We start from the raw sequence: 7,120 nt of genomic DNA, 5'->3' as shown, positions 1-7,120 counted from the left end.
AGTTGCCCTGATTTCTTCATTTTCTTCAGGCGCACCACTAGTGGATGCCCTGGCAATTTTTTCAGTGGCTGGAATGGAGTCATCAGCCCTGGTACTCTCATTTTTTTCAGCAGCCTGACTGACATCAGCGGTGCTGGCATGATCTTCAGTAGGCTGAGAAAATGCTTCAGCCTGAGGAATTTCAATGTGCACAGGAGCAGTGGTAGTTGGAGTAAATGTCTTCGTCAGATTGACGAAACGAACCTTTGCTCCCTTCCAATCAGCATAGTACCGATTGAAATCATCACTCAGTTGCTTGATCTTAGTTTGCAAAGCAATGAGTTGTTCTGAGGTAAGAGTGAGGACATTGTCCTTGAGGTAGTGCTGTTTCTTGTACTGCGCTTTCTTCAGTTGTCTTCCTTGTTCATATTTCCACTTCTCTTACTCAATGAAGTGAGTCAAGACATGACTTTGACCAGGAGTGAGGTTCATCTCCGGCAAAGGCGTGTTAGGGACTTTGTGCCATAAGTCAATGAAGTCGAGGATCAACTTTGGATCCAATAGCAGTGGCACATTGCTGCCTTTGGCTCTAGCGGCCCTGGCTTGCCTGTCTCTGATGATTTCAGCAAGTTCTTCATCAATAGCCTCATCGTCATCAGAGGGCACTTGGAAGGCGACTTGCTTCTTTTGAGGACTTGGTCGTAGGCCTCGTCCAGCAGTGGCCTTTTTCTTCAGCAGAGAGGGGCCAGCTGATTTCTATCTTCCTCAGGGGGTGTGCAGTGATACGTCTCTATCGTATCTACACTTTTTGATTGCTCCATACCAATATTCTTCAACTTCCATATATTTTTGGCAACTTTTTATACTATTTTTGGGACTAACATATTGATCCAGTGCCCAGTGCCAGTTCCTGTTTGTTGCATGTTTTATGTTTCATAGAAAACCAATATGAAACAGAGTCCAAATGGGATAAAAACGGACAGAGAATTATTTTGGAATATTTGGGATTTTCCGGAGGAAGAATCAACACGAAACGGTGTCCGAGTTGGCCACGAGACAGGGGGCGCGCCCACCCCCCTGGGCACGCCTTGGACTCTCGTGGGCCACCCGTAAGGCGGTTGATGCCCTTCTTTTGCCGCAAGAAAGCTAATTTTATGAGAAAAATCTGGGCGAAATATTCACCCCAATCGGAGTTACGGATCTCCAGATATAAAGGAAACAGAGAGATAGATCCAATCTCGGAGGGGCTCTCGCCCCTCCCAAGCTATGGGATCCAAGGACCAGAGGGGAAACCCTTCTCCCATCTAGGGAGGAGGTCAAGGAAGAAGAAGAAGAAGGGGGCCTCTCTCCCCTTGCTTCCGGTGGCGCCGGAGCGCTGCCGGGGGCCATCATCATCACCGCGATCTTCACCAACACCGCCGTCATCTTCACCAACATCTCCATCACCTTCCCCCTTCTATATCCAGCGGTCCACTCTCCCGCAACCCACTGTACACTCTACTTGAACACGGTGCTTTATGCTTCATATTATTATCCAATGATGTGTTACCATCCTATGATGTCTGAGTAGATTTCCATTGTCCTATCGATGATTGATGAATTGCTATTATTGGCTTGAGTTGCATATTTTATTATTGGTGCTGTCCTATGGTGCTCTCCGTGTCGCGCAAGCGTGAGGGATTCCCGCTATAGGGTTTGCAATATGTTTATGATTTGCTTATGGTGGGTGGCGTGAGTGACAGAAGCACAGACCCGAGTAAGTAGGTTGTTTGCGTATGGGATAAAGGGGACTTGATACTTTAATGCTATGGTTGAGTTTTACCTTAATGAATCTTTAGTAGTTGCGGATGCTTGCTAGAGTTCCAATCATAAGTGCATATGATCCAAGTAGAGAAAGTATGTTAGCTTATGCCTCTCCCACAAATAGAGTTGCAATAGTGATTACTGGTCTAGTAACTGTCGTGGTTCTAAGCCTGATAGTAGAGTGGGGGGTAGGTATTGAGAGGCAAGGTCCTAGCTATGGAGAGGTTGTAAGCACAAGGGATGTACGAGTTCAGGCCCTTCTCGGAGGAAGTAACAGCCCTACGTCTCGGAGCCCGGAGGCGGTCGAGTGGATTATGAGTATATGAGTTACAAGGTGCCGAACCCTTCTGCCTGTGGAGGGGGGTGGCTTATATAGAGTGCGCCAAGACCCCAGCCAGCCCACGTAGGAGAAGGTTTAAGGTGAGTTAAGTCTGGGGCGTTACTGGTAACGCCCCACATAAAGTGCCTTTACTATCATAAAGTCTACTTGATTACAGGCCGTTGCAGTGCAGAGTGCCTCTTGACCTTCTGGAGGTCGAGTGAGCCTTCGTGGTCGAGTCCTTCAAGCCAGTCGAGTGTGTCTCTCGTTGGTCGACTGGAAGGCGACTTCTTCTAAAGGTGTCCTTGGGTAAGGTACTTAGATCAGGTCCATGACCCTACCCTAGGTACATAACCCCATCATTAGCCCCCGAATGGATTGAGGCTTCGAGTGAAGAAGGAGTTGATGTCGTTTCTGATTAACCTTTGTGCCCTGGTCGTGCGTTGTCCTGGACCAAAGAATCTCTTCGTCGACAGGGAGCAATTTGCCTTCAGTCGACTCGATCCATTCCATTTTTGCGTCGAGTGATCTTTCGAGCTTCGACGATCTCCGAGCGACGGATCGCCGGAAACACCGCGTCTGACAGACTGATTTGTTGTTCGCTGATTCCGCGGGATGCGAAATTTGGGGACGCGCGCGAAGTGGGGCTGACCGCGGCGTTCAGATGGAACGGGGCATAGATGCCTCGATCTCCGCGCCGCCTTTTTCGCCACGTATCCCGTCTGCATAACTGCTCCCAGATATGATTAGATCGACGGGCCCACCTGTCATCCACTCGGAAGGGACCTTATAAATGTGCCCGGCGAGGATTTCTGTGCTGCGCCTCAGCATTCTCTCCCTCTCTCTGCTTCCTTCTTCTCCGCCCAGCGTGCTCGCTCTCGCCCCCGCACCACTTCCCTTCGCGCATCTCGCCGGCGACCATGGCCAAGGAGAAGACGGCGGCGCTGGAGCGCGCAAAGAAGGCGTCGGCGTCGGAGAAGGCGAAGGGGAGATCCACCAGCCGCGGAGGGTCCTCGTCCAGATCCCGTCTGCCGAAGGGCTGGGTCCAAGGAGACTGGATCCAGTCGACCATCACAGAGAAGGACCTCCTCGACATGGCCAACGAGGGCTTGATCCCTCACGGAGCTGCGAGGCTTCCGGGGAAGGAGTGGCAGCCTCAGCCAGAAGAGGGTGAGTGTGTGCTCTTGGCCACTCATGTTGATCGTGGGTTTTCCTTGCCGCCGAGTATTTTCTTCCGTGGCTTCTTGAATTTCTTCGGAGCGCAGCTTCACCACTTTACCCCAAACTCCATTGCCTATCTTGCTGCATTCGTGTCCATGTGTGAGGGTTTCTTGGGCTGTCGACCGCACTGGGGTTTGTTCAAACATATATTCACGTGTCGCTCTTAGACCGTGAAGAAGGCGAGCCCAGGTGATGAGAGGACCCGAGTCGTCCAAATGTGTGGGGGTCTGGGGATCCAGGTGAGGAATAAGAGCACCTTCCTGCCCATGACCTTTCCCGAGTCCGTCAGAGGCTGGCAGTCGACTTGGTTCTACTGCCAGGTCCAGTCGACGCCAGGGCAGTCGAGTGGACTCCCTCCGTTTACCATGGACCGAGTGAACAAGCCTTCCCCTCTGAAGCTGATTCCGGAGGAGAAAGCTGACGTGAAGATGTTGATGGAGTGCGTGGTGCAGTTGGTTCGGGAGGGAGTGACGGGCATGGACCTCCTGGAGGTCTTCCTCAGGCGTCGCATCCAGCCCCTTCAGTTCCGGAGCCACTGCATGTGGTTGTACTGTGGGACCGAAGACGAGACTAGAGTCCATCCAGAAGCAGTCGACGACGTCACTCTAGAAAGATGGATGGCAGCCATTACCGGAAACAAGGATAACCCACGCGGAGCCAGAAGGATTCCTCCACTTGACCACAACAGCGACCCAAACAAGGTACACTTGCCCTGCTCTCCACTGCGCTCTTGTCGCATCCATTTCTGTTTACCCTGCCGACTGGTCGACTGCTCCTTGTCTGGACATCTGCTAGGTCCTCACCGAGCTGTACTCGATGCCCAATGGGGCACAAGCTTCGACCGAGGAGGGCGAGGCAAGCGGGGGCGAGAGCCAGGAAGAGGAGGAATGGGACTCGGATGTTGCAGAGGATGATGACGACGACGATGATGATGACGGTGATGAAGATGACGTCGAGGACGAGGAAGAAGAGGAGGAGGAGGTCGTACCACCGCGCTCAGAAAGGCGGTCGAAGCTTGTGCATGACCCTTCGACCGAACGTGGTAAGGGGGTTGCGACCGCCACTCAGTCGACCAAGCGCCCTCGAACCACCTCTCCGGTGCCGATTGAAAAGGTGCCGAAGCAGCCCAGGGCGGCCTCGTCGAAGCCGATCAAGCTCCTGCTGAAGATGAAGGTGTCCATCCCCACCATATCAGGGTAACCGTGCTGCTCATATTTTCTTATTTTGTGTGAACTTTGTCTCTGGTCGACGCTGAAGTTAGTCGACTGATCCTTTGGAGTTGCAGTGCTGCTACTTCTGAAACCTCGGCCCGGGCCGATGACCACGAGATGGAGGACGCAGCAACTTCGAACCCAGGTACTGTATTCTTAACGCCGTTCTTAGTCGACTGACTCGCGATCTCTGATCCTGATTCTTCTCCGCAGCTCCACCCAATACTGTTATCAATCTTCCTGATGATGATGAGGATGAAGAGCCGCTGCAGCGCAGGAGGAGTCGGAAAGCGTCCGCCAGTAAGGTGCCTCAGGACGTGACGGCGCCTGAGATTCTGACTGTGGAGGAAGAGAACACCACTCGACACACGGTGTCGTTCGCAAATCCACTGACGAGTGCTCAGCAGCCCTCCCTCTTCACGACGCACCACGTCCCGGAGGACCAAGCTGGCGCAGCGAAGGAGGCGATACGCCAGGCGGGACTCATGATGGAGCAGCTGAAGACCATCCGGGACGCGAGCCAGGCAGCTTATGACGCCAGTTCCGCCCTCCAAAGCAATGTTCAGGTCAGTCGACCACCGTTTGTTCTGTTGGATATGCTGCCAAAAACTTTTCCTTTCCAGAATTTATAGTAGTCACCCAGTGGGTGTTGTCGATTGAGCTCCGTATTAGCGGGGGCACGCTGAGTGCACCCGTTGGGTGTAGTCCCCAAGGCTAAGGTCGACTGCTGGCAGTCGGCCTTAGGCTTTATAATTTCAGTCTTTCTGCCAGTCGACTATGTCGACTGGATTTCACAAACCGGTGGGGGCACGCTGAGTGCACCCACTGGGTGTAGTCCCCGAGACTATGGTCGACTGCTTGCAGTTGATCACAGTCTTAGAGAATGCATCTCGCACTTTTTTTTGAGGTCGACTGGTCGACTTTGTCTTCAACAGGATTAGTGGGGGCACGCTGAGTGCACCCACTGGGTGTAGTCCCCGAGACTACGGTCGAATGCTTGTATTCGGCTGTAGTCTTAGAAACATGAGTTTTTCCCTTTTTCACTCGGAAGTGAATTATATTTCACATTTAGTCGATTGGTTCTTCGCAGAACTCTTGTTATCTTGTGGCTCGCTACTCAGAGCTGGAACACAAACATACTCAAGTCGAGCTGAGCTTGAAGCTGGTTCAGGAGAAGCTGACAAAGGCAAAGGAGGAGACCGAAGGTATGTTTGGTGAGACCTTGACGACTGTTGTTCCCCTTGCTTGTTTCAAAAATCTGATCTTGCTGTAACTTGCAGGTAAGGTAAGGGAGGCCCAACAGAAGAAAGACCTTGAGCTAGCTGAGAAGATCAAGCTTGCTGACGAGAAGTTAGCTTCAGTCACCAAGCTCGAACAAGACAATACCAATCTGAAAGCTGCTCTTGGGATTGCCAACAAGGAGGTAAGTCGACTGAAAACTGATAAAGCTGCCCTGATCGATCAAGTCGCCAAATTGACTGGGAAGAAAACTGATCTGGAGGCCTTCCTGAGTGGACTTGCCAAGAAGTTGTTTCTTATGCTTGAAGGTAAACCTCTATGCTTGGCAGACATTTCCAATTGTGATTTTTCCATTCGACCATCTCCTTGACTTAGTGATCACCCTTGCAGAATTTTGTCAAAACTTTGAGGAAGAAACTAACCGGCTGGAGCCGAACCTCGACCCCGTCAATTCTCTGGTGAACGATCAAGTTGCCATGGATGTTCTCCGACTGGAGTCCCGTGTTGCAGCTGTCGTGGACTATCTCGCAAGGCTGAAGGCCGCCACATCTCGCATCGACTCGACGCTTTGGCCTGAGGAGACACTTCAGAATGACCTTGAATCGCTGATGGCCCGGTTGAACACGATCCCTGGTCGAGTGCAGGAATGGAAGAAGTCCTCGGCTCGGTGTGGTGCAGATGTTGCTTTGTGTCTTGCCCGAGTCCACTGTAAGGATGCACGAGAAGAGAAGCTGGCGGCCCTTCGGGTGGCCAATACCAAGAAGCACGACTTCAGGTCCTTTATGGAAACTTTCCTTGCAGCTGCCACTCGGATCGCCGACGGAATTGACCTTGATGAATTCGTTGCTCCTTCCAGCCCTCCACAGGAGGGGTAAAAAACTTCTTCTGGCTCGACGCTTTTAAATTTGCCTCGGTATGCCGAGTGGAATTGTAACCGATAAACCTTAACAGGCTTAACGCCTGAGCACTCTCGGTTCCTTTAGATATCGATTCAAACTTGAATTTGGTGCTTGAATATGATTGCCTTTGGCTCGAAATGTCTTTTGCAGGTTTAAAGCAAGGCGCCTTTACTGCAATCGACTTATTCTTCAGTCCACTTAGGCGAGCACTGGGCTGCAGCTAAGCCTCCGAGTGAGAGGTTTACTCTTCACTCGGCAGGATTTTGATAACTTAGGCGAGTGCTTGGACTGCAGCTAAGCCTCCGAGTGAGAGGGTTGCTCTACACTCGGTAGGATTTTGATAACTTAGGCGAGTGCTTGGACTGCAGCTAAGCCTCCGAGTGAGAGGGTTGCTCTACACTCGGTAGGATTTTGATAACTTAGGCGAGTGCTTGGACTGCAGCTAAGCC

Source organism: Triticum aestivum, chromosome 7B, assembly GCF_018294505.1.
Source record: "Triticum aestivum cultivar Chinese Spring chromosome 7B, IWGSC CS RefSeq v2.1, whole genome shotgun sequence".
Taxonomy (NCBI): Eukaryota; Viridiplantae; Streptophyta; class Magnoliopsida; order Poales; family Poaceae; genus Triticum; species Triticum aestivum.
Note: the sequence above shows the minus strand (reverse complement) of the source record.